This window comes from Acomys minous (assembly GCF_964271855.1).
Source record: "Acomys minous genome assembly, chromosome: 10".
In the NCBI taxonomy this organism is placed as follows: Eukaryota; Metazoa; Chordata; class Mammalia; order Rodentia; family Muridae; genus Acomys; species Acomys minous.
Genome location: NC_140491.1, coordinates 90638766 through 90659274, shown reverse-complemented (window position 1 = coordinate 90659274; position 20509 = coordinate 90638766). Strand labels below are relative to the sequence as shown.

The 20509-nt window shown below is 35.4% G+C and overlaps 1 protein-coding gene across 1 annotated transcript in view; it reads right to left on the bottom strand.

Annotated features, from left to right (window-relative positions):
- Positions 1-20509, bottom strand: part of GALNT13 (polypeptide N-acetylgalactosaminyltransferase 13) — a 519423-nt gene that overhangs the window by 414339 nt on the left and 84575 nt on the right. The window lies entirely within an intron of this gene.

Below are 20509 nucleotides of genomic sequence, written 5' to 3'. Positions count from 1 at the left end.
TTTTACCTTTTTTTTTTCCTACATAAGAGTCCAGTGTGCCGAATAGTCAAGCATCTTCCTCAAGATAAAGCAACAGAATTTGATACTGTTATAGATAATCTTTGACAAAGTATGCATATTTCATTAGAGGAGTCTCTGCAGAGATGAAAATGCAATTAACTCAAAGTATGATGGTCCTGGTTACAGTTAGCAGCAATTGATACTACAGAAGAGGAGGTCACTAAACCTGATAATTATAACAAGTATTTAAAATAAAACAAGAAAAATTAAACAGCAGGTGATTATCAATGCTACATAGGACAATAAATGCAGTTACCTACAGCTCCGTAATTTCCAGAGTTGGGGATGAAAGTTGGGGTCATGTGGCTTATACATCTCTCCAATGTGTCCACACACACTATCCTGCGTAAATTACTGAACTTTGTTGTTTATGAAGTATATTTATTATATCTTATTAAATGTTGAAACTATTTTTGAAAAGGAGTAGCTGTCCATTTAGCTTAAAATGGAAACTCAAGGTTGGAGTTTGCAAAATGCTAACCATTTTCACATAACACTAAAAACGATGTCTTCTTCTTTACTAAATTTCACTGTATTTTACATTGGTATGTCAAAATCTTATAGAGCTGATATTACATGTATTTTTACATAGCATCTAAATATACTTCAAAGTATATAGGACAAGATGCATACACATGATAAATAATGTGAATAGTCTATTTGATTACAAAAGTAACTTATAATTTCCATAATCCAGATTCTATTTTTTTCATTACAGGTTTTATGTCAATCCTGAAACATTAGGACTTAAAGTCTTAAAAGTCATGTCCCCCATAAGATAGTTTAAGAATAAAACATGCCAGGGACTGGAGAGATGACTTAGCAGTTAAGAACACCGTCTGTTCTTTCAGAGGTCCGGAGTTCAATTCCCATCAACCACATTGTGGCTCACAACCATCTGTCCTACGGCCTGATGCCCTCTTCTGGCATGGACGTGTACTTGCAAATAGAGCACTCATAAAAATAAATAATATATTTTTAGAAAATAAATTATGCCATTCAATCTTTAAAGATTTGCCTCCCACTAATAAAAAGTTTAACATTCAATGTACTTAATTTAAGAAATATTTCATTGTAAAAATTTAATACTTTAAAATTAAAGCTAATGTATATAATTAAATATGACAGTGTTTTCCATAAGGTAAGTAGTAGACTGCATTACAATTCTCTGACAGCATTGAACATTTACATGTCTTCCCATCACATTATCTAACTTTTTCTTTAGGAAGAAGAATAATATTTCCTCTCAGTGGAACAAGGAAAGTGGCACCTTTCCTGAAAATGCCACGGTAGCACAATACAAAGGGCACAGAATGAAATATGTTCATTCATTTAGACCAATGTGTGCTGGCACATGTTAAACGAGTCTTAAAAATTAAAATAAAATGTCAAGGACATAAAGGGTTGCAATGAAATAAATTAAACTGAAATTCTTTTCTTATTACTTTATTATGCAAATGAAATCTCATATAAGTTTGTTATATTTGGAAATTGGGTCTAGAGACAATGTTTAAAGCTTAAATCTTTCATTACTGTGAACATAAGCTTCCATTTGACACTTCAGTGTATAGTTGCACGCTAATTCTATCAGGTAATCCCAACCAAACCAAAAATTTAATCCAGGGTGAAAAGGGAAGGGGATTAAATTGTTTTATTTTTAAAGCATAACTTTGTTATATTTAAAGCATAACTATGTTATTGCCAATGGATACAGATTTTGTAAACAATCAGTATTAATGTTAACTAACTTTTTTGTAGAAATTATCATGCATGCTTTTTAAAGAAAAAAAGAAATTTGGAGGTGGTAACATTTAAATAATACATAATTATATTTTATCAAACTATTATAATAATGTGCAAATTTTTCTTTGGAAATTCAGTCTCAGCCTGAAATAACTAAATATTAAAATGGCATTTATATTAACACAGAAAGGCATTTCTTTAAATACTTAGAAAAACTACAAAATTTTCTACTCATAATTGATACCATATTTTACTCTAGGTAACAGAAAATCTGTTTAAAAACAAAACTGACTTATTTCAAGCATCCCTTTTTAAATATAGCATTAAGTTTAACATGATGCAGGGTGTCTTGTTTGTTGCTTGTTTGTTTGTTACTTCCAGATAGAAATAGTTCTTAACTCAGCAAATAAAAAAACAACATATTTTGATTTTGTTTTTCCAATAATAATAAAATTCCCAGCACTTCAAATATCCATAGCACCTTAAACCCTTTCAGCAATATGACACAGAAAAGCCAGAGCTTCCTACTAATGAAATTCCTGTTCTCCCCAGATAAATTAAGAAATACAGTTAATTCATCCAAAAATTTTACATACATGAGGATGTGTTCTCCAGGTCCCGTAAGTTAAAGAGGAGCCATTGGCAATGGGCAGACGCTAGGTTATAGAGCATCATTCTTTTTAAAGGGTATTTCCACTGGTAGGTTTTCCATGCCTCTGAGGATAGCCTCAAACCCACAAACATGAATAGCACTAACTGGACTTAGTATATTATCAAAAAAATTAAGGGAAGATACGATTTTGTGAAGAGGACATATTGCCAGAAATATGTGTAGGAATTAGAGAAAAGAAATACAGAATAGATATGATCGTATTTCATTTTTAAAATGCGTAAAATTATCAAGAATAAAGAAAATAAAACAACCTCCTGTCATTTGTTATGTGAATTATAAGTCGCATATTATATAAACCTTCCTGAAAATGAAAATTAAGCACATTTTATTGAGTTAATTGAACATATCTCTGAAGCCAAGTTCAAAATTCCAGCTCCATCATATACCACTTGTTCAAAGAGACAGAGGGTAAACTTTAGACAGGCCCCATACTATCTTAATGACATGTAAGCTTCTCACCTATAAAACAAGGTAGTTTATTTACACTGTCAGATGCTATGCAAACCTGATCTGTCCTGCCTGCCACTATTTCTTTCTCTGGGATTCACTCATTACAACACAGAAAATTGCTGATAGAAGGCTGCTGGAACTTAAGTCAGAATTTGCAGTTATCAGCAACCTACTTAGAGACTAGTGAAACAGTACTGTGCCATTTGTGTCACAGTCAGAAAATGCTCTGGATGCATTTATAACGTTGACATTTTGAAATTCATTTCACCAAAAACAGATCAATATTTAAATAAATTTAGCAGGGTTTACTTACTAAGATGAGCCAAGGGCATTTCCATCGTAGCAAATGGATCATAAAGTTTTATTCCACCATATAACTTGCCTCTGTGCCTGTCACTTTGATTCCTAATGTTTCACTTGCCTAAAGTTATGCATTTTAGGATTGTGGTTTTTTTCCTTTTGGATTATAGTGAAATATGAGAGAAAAACATCTTAATATCTCCTAGAACACATTTATTTGTGTTGAGTGTCAGGCTGCAAGAATGTCAAAATGATGAAATTACCCTTCAAGCTTACACAGGCAAGTGGGTATTCTGTGTGAGCATCTTCATTCTTGAGATCAAGACAAGGGATGTGATTCCTCATCCATCTCACAAGAGATACTACGGTATATGACTCATATATGATAAAATACATTATGTACATATTATAATAAAAGTGTAAGAAAGTAGACAGAAGAAACATGTCTTTAATATCATCTCTGGTAAAATACTACAGAATATGGACCAGTAGCTCCTATGGGAGTCATTCTAGATGCTGAAACAAGAGCTTGCTATATTAAGTTGCAAACTCAGAGGACAAGGGACAAATTGCAGTATTACCCATGCCTTATTCTTTCCAATAACTGAATTTCAATAAAATCACAATTATCAAAGCATTTATCATAAAACTAAAAATAGTCAATTATTGTACAGTGAACAATCTACTACTGAGTATCTATAGAAATAATCTGAGATATAAATATGTTATATTTTTATAACATTAAGATTGTATCTTGATATATCAAACTGTAAACTAAGGACTATCCCATTTAATAATATAACAGAGTATCTTCCCATTAATGTACATTTCACAACATATGAAATGAATTAAAGCAAAGCTCTTTAGTTGTCAAATAAGATAAAAGTTTGGCCACTGCATCCTGCCATTAACTCAACAAACAGAGATGTTCAAATTACCATCATAAGTTCTCAGATCCCAGGGAAAACAAACTTGAAAACCCCTTGCTTAACTCTTAGCCCACAAGAAGCCTACTTCTTTTTTTTCTACTCACATTTAAGATATATCATTATATAATTAATTTTCCTAGGTTTCTGTATGAAATAATATTTTTTGTTCTTTTTAATATGTCCTTCGGTTTTATTTGTGCAAGTGTATGATTGTGTGTGTGTGTGTATATATACATATATATATATACATATATACTTGTTTGTAGATGTGCACACATTTGCATGCTTTTGGAGGTCAGAATTCCTGAGACAGAGTCTCTCACTGAAATTAAAGCTTACAAAGTCGATGAGACCAGTTGGCTGGTGAGCTCCAGGCATCCAGGAATGCAACTACAGGCGGCTATGTATGTGGGTACTAAGGATCTGCATCTGAAGTCAGGTCTCCAGGCTTACACAGAAAGTACTTCGCCAACTGAGTCAGCACCACAGACAAAGGAAATGTTTACTACATTTGCCTAGTAATGTCAGTTTTCAGTGTCATATGTCTACTCCACAGTTCTCTAAGCTTCAGAACGAATTGTGACCAGCACTTCAACACTTTTAAGTGAATCTCTAGATGGGAAAGCAGTTGTGCGATATCTAACACTTAATCCAATCCCTCAGCAAAGACCACTACTTTCTTTGCAATGGGTCAGTAAGGGAGATGAGGGGTACCCTTAAAGAAGTCCTCTGGATCACCCCCAAACTACATTCACTATCTCTAAACTATGAACATTAGTCTTCCCAAATCTTTTCTTTCCACGTCTATCACCCATCCCGGTCATATGACTTTACTGGGTCAGACAGATTATGTCTACGTAGATAAGTCATCGCAGTAACTTCCCAACAGTTTCTTCTCCACCCACTTGTCAGGTTTCATGATTTTGATACTTCTTAAGTTCATCTCTGATCTTAACGCCTTCCTGATTAAAATCATGGCATTCAACAGATTACAAGCAAAAGCTCAATATCTCTTACAGTGATTTGATCATAGCACCAGCTGACTTGGTCTGTGAGCTCCAGCAGTCTTCTTTGTTTTCAAACACTGTCGAATCATGAAATCTCCTAGGCCTTGGCACAGATAAGATCGAACCATGTACCCACATGCTCTCACACCATGTACCCACATGCTCTCACATCATGTACCAAAATTTAAATTCAGCATGCAGTTAATTTGTGTGTTCTTTGTTGGCTAGAACTTCTGTATCTCCCTCAATTATCAGAACATATCATCACATCCTGCACAGAATTTTTTTCTTTTTGGTTTTTCGAGACAGGGTTTCTCTGTGTATCCCTGGCTGTCCTGGACTCATTTTATAGATCAGGTTGGCCTTGAACTCACAGAGCTCCACCTGCCTCTGTCTCCCGAGTGCTGGGATTAAAGGCGCGCACCACCACCGTCCAGCACCTGCACAGAATTTTGCTCCATGACCCTCCATCAAGTTCAGCCATAAAATTAAAACCTTGGGGAAAATGTGGTCTGTCTATCATTAATTTTTCACAGAACTTTGACCAGTTTTGAAAACCTGAAGACCATTTAGTTTTTTTCCAGAAAAAAAAATATGACTCAAGTAAATGCTGACGTTACACTTTTCTACATTTACTGGCTTCACTTTGTCTCTGATGAGATTAAAAAATGTCTAGAATCACACATACAAGTGTTCTACTTGTGCATATGATATTATGTACAAATATTCTACCAAAGAACGATTATAATTTGCATTTGTATCTTCAAAGCCGTTATTGAATAGATAGCTCCACTCTTCAACGTCCTTTTAAGCATTCAGGCATGTCAATATCTATTAAGATTGATGAATATTACAGAACAGTATTAGAAAGAGGCTATGCATTCAGTTAGCAGCTAAAACTGAGGACACAATCTCAGGCCCCGACTGTGAATCTATTATGCTTCAGTCCTGAATAGTCAGTCATTAGTGCCTCTGGTTCACTTACACATATTGATCTGTTCAAACGTAAGGAAGCTTTTATCGCTACATCAATCTCTGAACCTCTGCCCTTCAGCAACCTTAAACATTACTTAAACAAATGTGGCTAAATGCATGACAACCTCTACAAAACTAAAAGCTATCAATTCTGGAAATTTTATCAAAAATAATTTTGAACTAGTTTTAAAATTAATTACATACAAGCTTTCCTTAGACAACTGTAGAAAAGGTGATGTAAATCAAAAAGAAAATGATAGAACTACAGCTGTAATCCTGTTTGATAAATATTTACAGTTACTATTTGTCACTCAAATAACAAATAAATAAAAAGTAAGCAATAAAAGTAACAGTTTCTAAGAGATCATCATATAAAGTGCAAAATGTTCTGCAGATGCAACAAAAATTCATCAAAAATTAAGTACATGAAGAAAGTACTCTTTGTTACTTATGATATATAAATTGGGACATTAATGGTTACGGTGCATGCCAAAGGCATCACAAGGAAAAGTGGCAGATCACAGATCCATAGCCCTCTCGACTTCCCATAGAAAGGGGGAATCAAGCAAATTGTTTAAGATTGCAGCCAGAATAGAAAGAGAAGAAGCCACCCCACCTCTTTATTTCTATACTACCCTACATGTCACTGAGCAGGAAGATGGAAAGTTCTGACTAAGAAGCAAAGAGCCCATCAAGTAAGGATGTATTTTAAGGATCATGTAGAGTTTTATGCATCTTCTTGCTTCTGACAAATGTAGGTTGGATTACACTTAATTCTACATTTTTAGTGTAACTTAGCTGCAATTATTTAAACAAACTTTTTTTTAAAGATCTATGAAGTATATTTTGCCAGACGCTGATAGGCATACATACTGTCATCAAAGATCAAATAAGTGCGCCTAAAGGAGATTTGTTAATGATGTGAGATTCCAGGAGAAAGTTATCTGGTAGTAACTGTGTGTTCTTGAGAAACATTAGATTTTCAAAACCTAGAAAGGGTATTTCCAACTTCATTCTAAAATGTGAATATTCCTAACTATACTGAGGATTTTGTTGTTATACAGATTCTAGTCCAGATGCTCTGGGTAAAACTGAAACTATGGTATTAATGAAATGTTCTCAGGAAATATTGTTACTAACATTTTAAGACCCATACCTTGAGTTTCCATGTTTATTGCCCTCTACTGCAAGTAGTCTCTCTGATGAGGGTAAAGAACTGAGCTATGGGTCTAGCAATATGTCATTAGGAGTTGTCTTGTTGCTGTGTTCACTTAGTAGAAGGTTTTACCCTTTGACTCATGACGTATTTGGTCTCAGGTTCTTGCCCTTATTAATATTGTCAGTTGCAAGTTTTTCTCATGGATCAGTCCTTTATTCTCAACCAACAGTGATTGGTTGCTCTCATAACATTTGTTCCATTATTGGACCTGTAGGCATATCTTGAAGGCACATTACCTAACAGGGTTCTTACCTGAGTGGGATTAATTATTGCATCTATCTCCTCTGATACATGTTGTTGTGTTAGAGTTTTCCTGAGAAGATACAACACAGATAAATATCTACTCACCCAAAACAGGGAACTTGCAACAGGTCAAAGTGTGGATACTACCAGAGTCCCACTTTGTGAACCAGTGTGTTTTATCAGGCTGACTTACATAACTATAGTAAAAGATTAGTTACAGGAATGAGTCAGACAGTTGTGTCCAGCATGAATGACAGCTAAAAAATTTGGAAGCCTAGAGCACACTGGACCTGGACAGCTTGTGGGCATCTCAAAAGATTGGAGAGTGTACATTCCAGATGCTTAGCTCGTTTCTTCTTCCAGGTGACTACTGGTCCTCATTGATGCTTAACTCCTCTGAGTTTTATTTTGGCATAACTAGTCTGAGGGTGACTCTCAGCTGTCCTGACTGTTTACTTTTAGAAAGGGAGGGGCCTAGTAAATCTGGGCAATGTTGGGGAACATCCTGAAGCTAATCTTGGATTGTTGATTTTCTGTCTTAAGGAGCTTCCCTGCAGGGTGAAATGTTTCCCTCTCAGAGGATACAAGTATGTAGTACTTTCTAACACCATAAACACTACTACATACAGATGACTACCAGCTCAATTATACAAATTTGTGGCATCTTCATCAATAAAATTTACCACCAGGTTATGGAAGGAAAGCAGTAACACTAGTAATAGCCCGTAATGTTAACGAGGGTTTGGGCCAATGACTTAAAGATCTGTAAGACATTCCTAGTATTGGTGATTTCATCTGATAGCTTATGGTGGGTAGTTGGATGTTATCTTCCTCCTTATGGCACTTCAATTTAAACACATTTTATATATGTTTATATAAAAAGGGAGCATCTTCCTTTTAAGACCCTTTCCTACTCCCTGCCCACTGTGGATATTCTGAATGAAATGTACATATCTAAAACTACAGAGACTCACAACATGCAAGGACAATTGCAGAGAGCGAGAGATTCTGGACCACTCAGCAATAAATGTCTTTATCAAATACCTTCTCTCAAGGCTCAGAGATCTATGTGGAAGAGAAGACAGGAATGTTGTCACAGTGAGAGATGGTGAACAACTTCAAGAAAACTGTGTTTTCTAGTCAGAGTAGGGCTATGTAGTAATGAACTCATAGTGATTGTGACAACATGTACAAAACCTGTACAAGCTGACAAGAGACAAAATCCCAGCTTGAACAAAGGGAAGTGGGCACAAGATCCCAATACTTGTTAGCTTCTTTAAGAAGGAAAATCAGATTTCTACAGCAGAGTGACCCAGGATATGCCAAGGACACTCTAGGGTAGGCCTCATGGACACAAAAATCAGATACCATATAGTCTATATGTGCATATGTATTTTTGGGGGGAGTATTTTATTTTTCTTTTGTTTTGAAGAGAGCTAAAAACATGAAATTAGGGAAGCTGTGAGGAGTTAGAGGAGAAGAAAAATGATAAAAAAATATATTCTATTAAGTTATTTAAAAATAAAAACAATTAAATTAAAAGATCCATTTCTTGAATAGTAAGATATTCAAAACAAGTAAAATAATAATAGTAAATTTACAATCTGTAAAGAACCATTTATATTTGCATATCATCAGGAGAACCATTTTATTGGCACAGCAATGGACAAAGAAGTGTGCTTAAATTATGTCAAATCTTGGGGAGATATGAAAAGTAGCTCCCTCAAACCATGTTTTGTCCAAAGTGAAATACTTGTTCTCACTGCTTTCTCCAAGAGAAAATTTCTCTTAAGGTCATGAAAGCAATGTTTAAAAGAACTTACACACAAATGTCACGTCAGTAGAGACTACCATGATCTGTTAGAAGACAGAGGTGTATGTCATTAATAACATTGAAATTAAATAATTTCATTAATTTATGCTAACTAAAATTAAATTTTATTTTGAATCCATGTTCACATTAATAAATTTTAAAGCCTCTTATTTCTACAACATTTAAATGGAGCACTGGATTGTCAACTCACACATTCCTATGTAATTAGTTCTTGTCAAAATGTTCTAATATGTAAATGTTTTGAAAGCAGCAAATGTTCTGTAGCAATTAATCAATAAATACCATGAAAATAGGTTTATTTACTATATTACTCCATGTGAACAATCATACATAACATATGAATGCAAGAAAAACTGTTTCCCTGGTAAAAGCTAAGTTATTTCATCTGGATTTTCATAATGATCTATGTGCTCAAACCTTGGTTGTTGATTATAAATGTTTTACTCAGTCAACTCACATGACTCCAGAATGCCCATTGTTTAAAGAAGAACATTTTACTAGCTTAATAAAAGTGTTACAAATATTATATTATGCTAAATTAATACTTGTGTGCAAGGAAATTTAATTTAAGAAAAGGAAATATTAAGTTTTATGAGGCTTGAAATTTATGAATTTCTTGAACTCACAGTGGTTCATGATGATAAGGAGAGCCCAACCTTACAGTTCAGTGGTTTCATAGGAAATACAATCTAGATTAGGAATAGGGCCGTACTGTGTCATAAAATTTATCAATTATAATGTAACTACTATTTCTTAACATTTTATATCTAAGTAGTAAGAATCAAATGTCAAAGGACAAAAGAAGATTTACATTCATAGAACAGGAGTTTTAAAGAGGTAAACATGGAAACACAAGAATGTTTAAGACAAACATTGAGGAAATGAAAAGGAAAAGGCTGTTGAGTAATTAAAACTGGATGAGCAAGTGGTGGATACAATGTCGCAAGTGGCTATTTCAGCTTACAGTTCAGGAAAGGAGCACTGTCATACAGTATTTTTTTTTCCCTCCACAACTTATCAAGCTGTATGCATTTAAGGTACCACAATGTGATGCTAAGTCATCTGTGAACAGTGTAAAAAATGATAACCATGCTAAGATAATTAGCATATCTATTGTCTCACAGCTATCTGTGTTTGGCGTTCTGTTGTGACATGGAATGGATGAGGTTAAGATGTAGTCATTTGACAATGCTAAAGATATAGTAGGGCATTATTAACTACCGCTGCCTTTTGTACTACACTTCCAAAACTTGCTCATCCAACATAAAGGGAACTATATTCCTGTTTGCCAGCCTGGAAATCCTTCACCGAAAGACTCTCGCTAAAAGGTATTTGTTCATTGATTTTTTTCCCAGTTTCATGTACAGAAGAGTGGATAATCAACAAATATTTTGTTAGTGTTTAAGTCATAGATATGAAAAAAAAATGTTGCTTAAACAGTTGTTAAGTAGGTCAGTGCCCTGAGAAGGAGTTAACTATGAGGAGAAGCGATGTGGCACAGAAAACGGTTGTGCCGGAAGTAAGGGGAACTGTGTACACTGAGAGGACGCACGGAGCCACTGAGCCAGTACCACACGCCGAAACACAATTAGCTAATGACGGGGTGGATCCTATCTCCCCTCAACCCGGGACTGGCTCATAGGACACCCTCAGTCTGTGTCCAGAACTGAGAGAATCCATTTTAGGAGTTTTTAGCCACCAAATTTATATGTTTATGGAAGTTTCTGCTTTTTTTTTTCTGTTGTGTGTGTGTGTTTTTAATGGGAGTCATAGGAAGCTCATTCACAATCTGAAACATTCTTCAAATGGAGATAGGCCTGACCTCAATCAGAAAGTGCTTTATTCTTGACATTAAGGTAACTTTTCTATTCCCTGTTCAAGAAGAAGCTGGAACCTAATGGCCCATTGTATTTGCAAAGGCCCCATTTCCAAATACAGTTACTATCTAATTTTCCAAACATTCCAGGAATTGTTTGTGTAATACTGTTCAACAGTAAGTATTCAAAACTGTGTCAAATTTCCTAGAAATCTGAACATTCCCACCAGGTGATGTATTCAGGTTTTTTTTTTTTCATACTATATAGTTACAGTCCAAAAGAATAATCAAGGTTGTTTTTCAGATGTTGGAAAAAAATGATGTTGGTGAACTTTATGCTTTATTCTATCTATTGGTCATGTTTATATATTATTTCTGCTCTCTGTGTATTTCTAGGTAGAGTCTTATGACGATTCTCTTCAGCGGCGGGTTATGTTCTGTCCGAAAGAAAAGTTGAATTCTTGCTCTGCATAGGTTTCCATCATGACTGCTTTGAGTTGAGGGCTTGTCTCACAGTTGTTTCTGAGTAAATGGAAGCTCTGGTGACAGTGAAGGTGTTGACAACATGTGCTGTCCTCCTAACCAAAGCAATAATGTCACCTTGCAAGAGAATAATTCTCAGCTTCCAGGAAGGTGTCTTTAGGGTCAAGTCACTTTCTACATAAGAAATATATAGGCATGTCCTATACAGATACGTTAAAGGTGAGACAAATTATATATTGGAGAATACGTTAAAGAATGAGAGAAAGCACAGGACAACCAAAAGACATGGCAACAACGACAGCAGTGAGTGAAGAGTTTACAGTTTTAACTTTTTATTCCTCCTTTTAAAGTAAAAAAGGAAAGGATTAAGAAAGTTCCAATGCATCATACAGAATACATTAGGCCAGGGAAAGTGTTTCTGAAATATTTCATGATATAGGTAAGCTGCTAAAATATTGTGCTGGCTGGTTTTATTTTAATCACAGACTATTTGACTGTAAAGTAATGAATCATCAGGTGCATTAGAAATGATATAAATACAGTCTGGAGTTGAGAGTTCTCATATATTGGTAATAAAACCTGATCGATTCGGTTCCCAGAAAAATTACTGAAAATATCCTCATGAAGAACACATATATATTTGAAAAACTGATCTCATAATCTAGACTCCTCAATAAAATACATCAGTATAGTGCAGAATATAATCAATAACATTTCCAGATAATATTTAGTGGTAAAAATGCAAACAATTTAAAATTTTTATGACGAAGAGTTACAAAAGTCATGATAGGATGAATTGCATAAATTGAAAAAAAATTAAATTAAATTTAAGTATTAAAGCCAATTTCATTATATAACTACAAGTTATTCCTATTCTATATTGTTGTTGGTATGCTAAGTAAAATTTAATTGTACTATTAGAAAAATATGACTTATTTATAAAAATCATTTTCATATATTACAGGTATAATAAGTTCAGTTTTGGTTTATTTTACTTTTATTAATGTCCTAAACTTTTATAATCTTTTTACTATGTACAAAAATTAAGTGAAATCTTTAAAGAATAAAACATATATTTTCTAGAAAAAAAATCACCACTGTGAAACTGTCATAGCCTTGGCATAGTACAGATTTTATAGATAGAAAATAAAATGAAATTATAGATAGCAAGCTTCAGAGAAAAATAATAAAAATAAGTTTTATATGGGGCAAGAGTGATGCCTTAGCCATTACAGATAAGATGGATTTGGTTGCCAGACCCTATATAACAGCTAACAATAATCAGTAAGTATAATTCCAGGTGGCCCAACACTCACTTCTGGTCTCTGCAGACATGTGATGTATATACATACGTGCAATCAAAACAATCATATATATTATATCTGCATATTATATATGATAAGAAACAAACACTCATATTTACATGCATATATAAAAAAATAAATACATCTTTTAAAATAAAGAATTACATTTTCTCAAAATTTAAAATAATTTCAAAAACGTACTTAAAATAGTAAGCCAACAGATAACACAGTTTTTAAAATGAGCAAAAACAAACAGTTCAGTAAACACTACAAAATAAAGCATAAAATGATGTGAACATCCTATAGTTACCAAGAAAAGCAAATAATGCAAATAACGATGGATACAACAAACCCTAAACTAGATTTGGATTAAAGTTAACACACAAGACAGAGAAGCCCTGGCAAGGATGCTGAGGAAGCAGAACGCTCCCACGCCATTGAGGGGAACAGAAAACAATCTCACAAGTTTTGAAAACAGACTGTCAGTGCCTCACAAAATTAAACACACACTTAGCATATGACTCAGCATTTCTGCTCCTTGGTATTCTTCCAGAAGTTATGAAAACAAATGTCCATACATAGTCTTAACTATAAATGTAGCAGGACTTATTCATAACAGTAAAATAAAAAATGAAAACAACCTAAATCCCCATTAAGCGAAAGGATAAACAATTGGTGCCTGTTCACATGCCAGGGTTTAAATTTCAGTGGATGCATCACATGTTAAGTAGTGAAATTTTGAACTCTGATGTGCAGCTGTCTGGATGGAGAGTCTAGAGGAGGTGTTTAGTTGCAGGGGCAGAGCCCTCCTCAGTGGACACAGGCTGCTATAAAAAGATGGAGGCAGTGGGTCTCCCTGACCTGTTCTCCCTACAGAGGGTATAATGGCCTCACTCTGGAGCATAAAGCAATGGTGTGTCATCTTGTCTCAAGAACCAAATGTACCAGTGAGTTGACCCTAGAACAACAAGATTCAGGAACTAGAACAAATAAACTTTACTTCTAAATCACTTATCCCATGTCAGGTATTGGTGTTTGGTGGAACCACTGACAATGCTGGACGCTGTGATTAACCAAAAAAAAAAAAAAAAAAAAGCATAATGCTGAGCAAGCAGAGTTGAGCGTAGGGGTTAAAGGGTACACCGTTCCCGTCTTCAGATTTCCACACACAGAGACAACTAACCAATGTTTACAAAAACTAGATTAGTGAATGTTGAGTTAACTGACTATACGTATGAGGAAATAGTTTACCATGGTTTACACCATAATTGTGAGGAAGAGCCAGAGACCTGTCTTTCAAAATTCATCAAAATTAAATTAACTGTTTGGATAAATACCTCAATATGATGACATTAAAATTTTTTTCATTCCTTACTTGTTCTCAAATTTGCATTCACTAAGGGGTTTCCTCATTTACTAACAATAAGACCTCTTCTAGAAAACAACTTATTCTTGATCCTCTTGCGTTTCAATTGGCTTATTCCATTTTAAAGCTGCCAACGTTATTTCATTACAATCGTTCATTATCTCTGATTTTTTTTTCTTTCCACACTTTTCCTGTATGAGACAAACATACACTAACTAAATTTGCTTTTCAAAATCCTCGGCATCAGCTCTCATTGTAGACCGGTTCCTCACACCTACACCACATGATAGTCCATTAGGAGCACCTTCCCTGACACACGATTACCACTTACAATTGCAATGGCATTGTCCAAGGCTCTGTAGGATAAAAGCAGTATTATCACTGCAATACAAAGAGAGCTTCTGGGCTAAAATCTGGGTGGCAACTCAAACTATGAAGACCAATGTACGATACTTTTAAGAAGTAAGTGAAGCCAGGGGTGGCGGTGCACAATTTTAATCCCAGCACTCTGGAAGGCAGAGGCAGACCAATCTCTGTGAGTTTGAAGCCAGCCTGGTCTACAAAGAGTGTTCCAAGGCAGCAAAGACTGTTACATGAAGAAACTCTGTCTTAAAGAAAAAAAAAACTAAGTTGAGGCTAAAGCTATCTGTTTGACAACAAATTTGAAGCCCACTTTCTCTGGAATAATTTACTTATTTCTTCAAATAAAGAACATAAATTCTATGATCATGATAACATGCTAAATTTAAATCAGACCACCAATTAATTCTTCAATAAAATGGTAATGGTAGGAATTGACAAAATAAACATAAAATTTAATTATTTGTTTTTTTTCTAATATAGCATACCCATTTTACAGCATTGATTGCCAGTGGGGGCATATGATTTGTCCACTGTCATTTTATTGGTCAGTTATTTAGTGGTGTCATCCCATCCTCTATATTCAATTAACACTGTACTTCAAGTCTTTACAGAAATGAAACTTATATTTTTCCTTTAAGTGCCCTGGTCTCTTATTGATTATGTTATCTTTGTTTTATATTTATACACTCTACATTTCCCCTAATAGCTTATGATGGATATCCTGATATTGCGTTTGGATAATTCTAATTTCTTTTCCCGTTGCTAAACATGAAAACAAGAACATGCCTTCTGGGGATTTTAATGTTGATGTTTGCCTGGATGGTTGGTTGCTTGGCATTGCAGTATTAGGGAATGAATCCAAGACTACATTTGTGCTAGGCATCTTGCCACTGAGTGAAATCTACATACAAAGTCTTCATTATGATTTTATCATTAGCTCTGACATAAATTATCCTTCAAACAATGTTTCTTGAATGCTTATTGAAATAAAATATAAATTATGACATAGCAGTAAAAAATGTATTGTAAATCTAAACAACCATTTGTAGCTAGTGAGGTCAAAGATCTTAGAAAACAATCTACCACTACCGCTTTCCTAAATCAGTATAATTTTCTAACTGCATTCTAAACACTTATCTGTGTGCTCACAAAGAAGTGGAGCTCTCACCACTCGTTTAAAACCCTTCTTTTTGCAGCAGAAAGAGATCTTCACAGAAAGCCTCTATCAGAATATGAAGAACAACTGACCTTAACATCCCATTTCCGACTGATACAACATGACTACTGTACCTAAGGCTCAAAGAACACCCTAGAAGACGTGGTGTAAAGATTTTTAAGAGTCTCTTCCTCTGTGGCCTGGCAAGGCTGGCCCAACAGGACAGAGTGATTAATGAGTGGCTACAGGCAATCCAGATGAGACTTGATAGGCTGAGGCCAGATGTTAGGAGAGCAGGACTTGCCTTTTCTAGGCAAGAACTAGGGGAGGAGAAAGTAGGATAAGGGACTAGGGGGGAGGGCAGGGAAGGAACCATGAGGCGATGAGGGACAGAGGCTACACTTGGGATGTAAAGTGAACAAATTAAAAAAAATTTTTTTAAAGAGATTTATTTTTAAAAAATTGTAAGAGCCCAAGGACCAGGAAGTCCATTGTGAGTTTTGCCTTCTAGCAGTGACAGGACAGCTACACTCATGAGTTCTCAAGAACATGCCTTGGTTCTGCCTAAAGAACCAAGCAATTCCAACAATTACCATCCCAGTGTAGATGGGAAAAATATGAAGTCTCACCCCTAGGTGAGGAACTATAAGCAATTGATTGGTTATCCAATAAAAAGTGATCAGTCCTAGAAATAAGCATGCAAGCAACACTGAGCAGACTCAGAAAGTTATATTCGTGTCTATTCATTTATATGCATATATAACAGCAATGGCAAAAGAAGAAAACTTGAATTTTGGAAAGACTGTGGGAGGTGGATAGGGAAGAGGTAGGAGTGATGTAATAATGTAATTATATTTTAATTAAATAAAAAGAAAAATGAGTAACTACATTTTAGTGGATTATTGAGCTAAATTGATAAACAGAAATGTGCATATATGATATATACACTGTTTTGCATTAGGACTTGTGAAGCTAAATTCTGTAAATTAAATTTTACAGAAAGAAAATAATACTTGTTCTTATAAATTTGCAATGTGAACAATTTAAATGGATTAACATTCCATTAGTTAACATGTAATTTGAATGGTTTTAATAAAATTTAAATATCTAATTATGTAAACCAGGATAAAACTGCTACTGCCATTGCACTGGGTATGTGATCTAATCCTTCTAAGTATTTGTGGTATTCTTGTATTAATCCACACTATACTTTCTAACAAGTTCAGTAACACAGCTGCACCTAAGAACACGTTAAAATTCCTTTCCAGTCACTCAAAGTCCTTTAAAATCTGTCTTTATCCTAGCTTTCAGTGTAAAATCTAGTAGTTCTTTATATGTTTCGTTGAGTTTTCATCAGTTGATGTACTGATCTCATGGATCTTTACTTCTGAAAAGCACTTTATTCCTTCTGCAAACTCGTCACTCCCAATTTTGATGCACCAGGACAACTTCCATACCTCAGAGCCCTCACTTCTGAAAGCAGTTTGCTCAGCAGCCACTCCTTTATACTTTGTGACATAGCTAGACTAGCACAACAGAGTGTGTGATTCTTAAAGGCAGTCAATGGTTCAGTTGATTGAACTTGCATATTCAGGGCATACTCCAGTACTTAATGGATAAAAGAATGATATCCTTTGTTCCAGTTATTTTTTTTAATTGCTTCTTTTCTTTCCAGAGCTTCTAACACTGTATCATCTTCCTCTTCCCTTTCCTTATTCAAACCATCCTACATATGCTCCTGATCACTTCAAACCATGCCATCTCCTTTCCATAGTTGTTGGTACATACTAATTGTGTGTGTGTGTGTGTGTGTGTGTGTGTGTGTGTGTGTGTGTGTGTGCGCGCGCGCGCGCTAAATATGTAAATACACCCTGCTCAATGTGTATGTTACTTGTATCTTTGTTTACTGGGCTCACCATTTGGTATTGGAGAACCAGTTGGTACACTCTTCCCTGGGAAAGACTGTTTCTCTGCTCTCCGCATTCACTAGTTGCCTGAGATTTTGTTTCGGGTGGAGATTTCCTGGGCTTTCCCCCCTGTGAGTGCTAGCGTGTTTATTGTTGTCCTTGTTTGGTTTATATTTGGGCAGTCGTGTTGCTGAGAGTTCGGGGGGGGGGGTGTATGGTGTGCGTTCAGTGGGAGACTCAATATTACAGCACACTCACTGATCCTCCGACTCTTGCAGTTTTTCTGTGCCCTCCTCCACAGTGCTCCCTAAGACATAGTGTGGAAGCTGTCTCGTAGACGGACTCTCTGGGATTGGCCTCCACAACTCTGCATTTTGTTTCCTGGTCTGCGTGTATATATGAAACAGCCTCCATCAGATGTAAAGAGACGTTTCTTGGATGACGGATGAGAACTGCACTTATCTGGGGTTTCACATTAGGTCCAGATCAAGGGCCTCTGGACCCCGCGTCTGAGGTGCATGCCGTCTTCAGCAATATGGTCTTACCTTCTACCTCTTGGAGTCAATCAAGATTTCATTTAAACTATCTATATATATCTAAACAACAGCTTATATACTTAATAGCCTTTTCTGTTCGTTCTTTTTGTTTATTCTTCTCCCATATATAACATCCTGACTACAGTTTCCCCTCCATCACCTGCCCCCCCCCCACACACACACACAATTTCATCTGGATCGGCTTTGCGTTCACCTCCCCTCTACAGTGCAGTCTTGATACTCTCACATCAAGGCTGGATAAGGCAACTCAGTAGGAGAAAAAGGGTCACAAAGGCCAACAGCACAAATGTTTTCTGCACAAATATTGAGGGTTTTTTAGCTCAGTTTTTGTGGGATTCCTAACACTGTATTTATAAAAATATAGATTGTTAACAGTGTGACTCCTTATGATGTCTTCAGAAATCCTTCCTGTCATTTTGCCCACTTCTTCTCCTTCTGCATTTATCACCACATTAGAAGCCCCACATTCTTCCCATTTCCCCCAGTTCGAATTTTTAAAGTAACAGCACCTCAATATTTTTTTGAACAATGCATCCTAGAAACTTACTTGATATTAAGATTTTTACTTCACATTAAGTTATTTAATATTGAAACTTCAAAGACATGTCAGGAAAGGTCACTGTTTAGGAAAAACTCCCCTAGGTGTGCTCCAACCACCTGCCATGTGAGCTTGGGAGGAAGACTGCCTCTGATAAGAAACAGGTCTTCCAAAACAGCACATCTTTCAGTTCTATTGGGTTTCACAGAAGCACAAGACAAATGGTAGAGTGGCCAGGACTCTAACGGGTATTCACGACACAGGGAAAGACTGACAGCCAAAGTCACGGCTCCTCGGTTAAACATTTGTCCTGGATTTCTTTGAGAACAAACAAGTACCTTCATCTTGAACTTCCCAGTCTCCAAAGCCATATAAAATGTGCAGACGGCACTCAGCTTGCCGGTGATACAATAGTAGCCCTAATGAGTCCAGACAATGTCTTACAATAAGTCTACTTTCACTAAATAAGGCAGAGAAAAAGCATTTTGCCTAGATGCATCATGTTTCATACTGGGTAATTAAAACTCTACACTAAAGACTTAAAACAGCAAAGCCTGTCATTTTGGGTATTGTGGGAAAGATGGCTCTGGTTTCAGGCGATGGCACTTCTTTGTGACCAGTCCGTATGCCTCCACTGAAAAATGGTGAAGTGAGCATTCCACACTGAAACAATGCATCAGGCACACTTCCACTTTCAGTCAGGCAGCATCTCAACAACCCCATCAAAGACCCAGAGAAGGATGACTCCAGAGTTTTCACTAAAGATTAGGAAACTGATCCTGGATTCGTTCATCAAACGTGGGGCTCATGAGCTCCTCCCCACCAAATTGTGGGATACAGAGTTAGAATGCATATAAAATATCTAAATGGAAATGCAATGATCACTTACATAGTAGTTTCTCTCAATTAGCTGTTTTAAGTCAAAAGTACTGTGGAAGAACCACATTTTTGAGAAGAGGAAGATATGCATAATCTTTCCGACCAAGCAATATCATTTCAGAAAGATGTCTAAAGCACTCTGAACTAAAACTAATTTTCAGAAATACTCTATGCTCTTCTAAGCTTACTCCAGTTGAACACTGTCAATTAAACTGCATTTATCAGAATATTTTGACCAAAGAACAATCTTTAAATTGCTAAATTAAAATTAAGTAATTAATTTAAAATATTAACTCAGTAATTTATAGATTCAAACTTTTCATCTTAAATCAAAAGTAAATGTTTATTTTATATGCACATATAATGTATATTATTACTAAGCATATAATCCATTTTAATTCAACGGAGTAGAGACACGGGCATGTTTTAAACTTTAGAAATCACATTTATTGTGAATATTTGAGTAATATTTGAACTTTTGATCTTTATGTCACAAAACATAGAATAAAAAAAAACTTGTTTGCAGATACTTAGCTTCATGCTTACCTTCATAAATGACCACTTAATATACATTATCATTTTTTTAGAATTTGTTGCTGTCTAGTCCTTGAAACTGACCCTTAAAGGAAGATTGGCTTTACAATATGCTTTAAATTATTTTTGCCTTTAACCTGGAGCTAATACTCTAGTGGCCTAAAAAACTACTG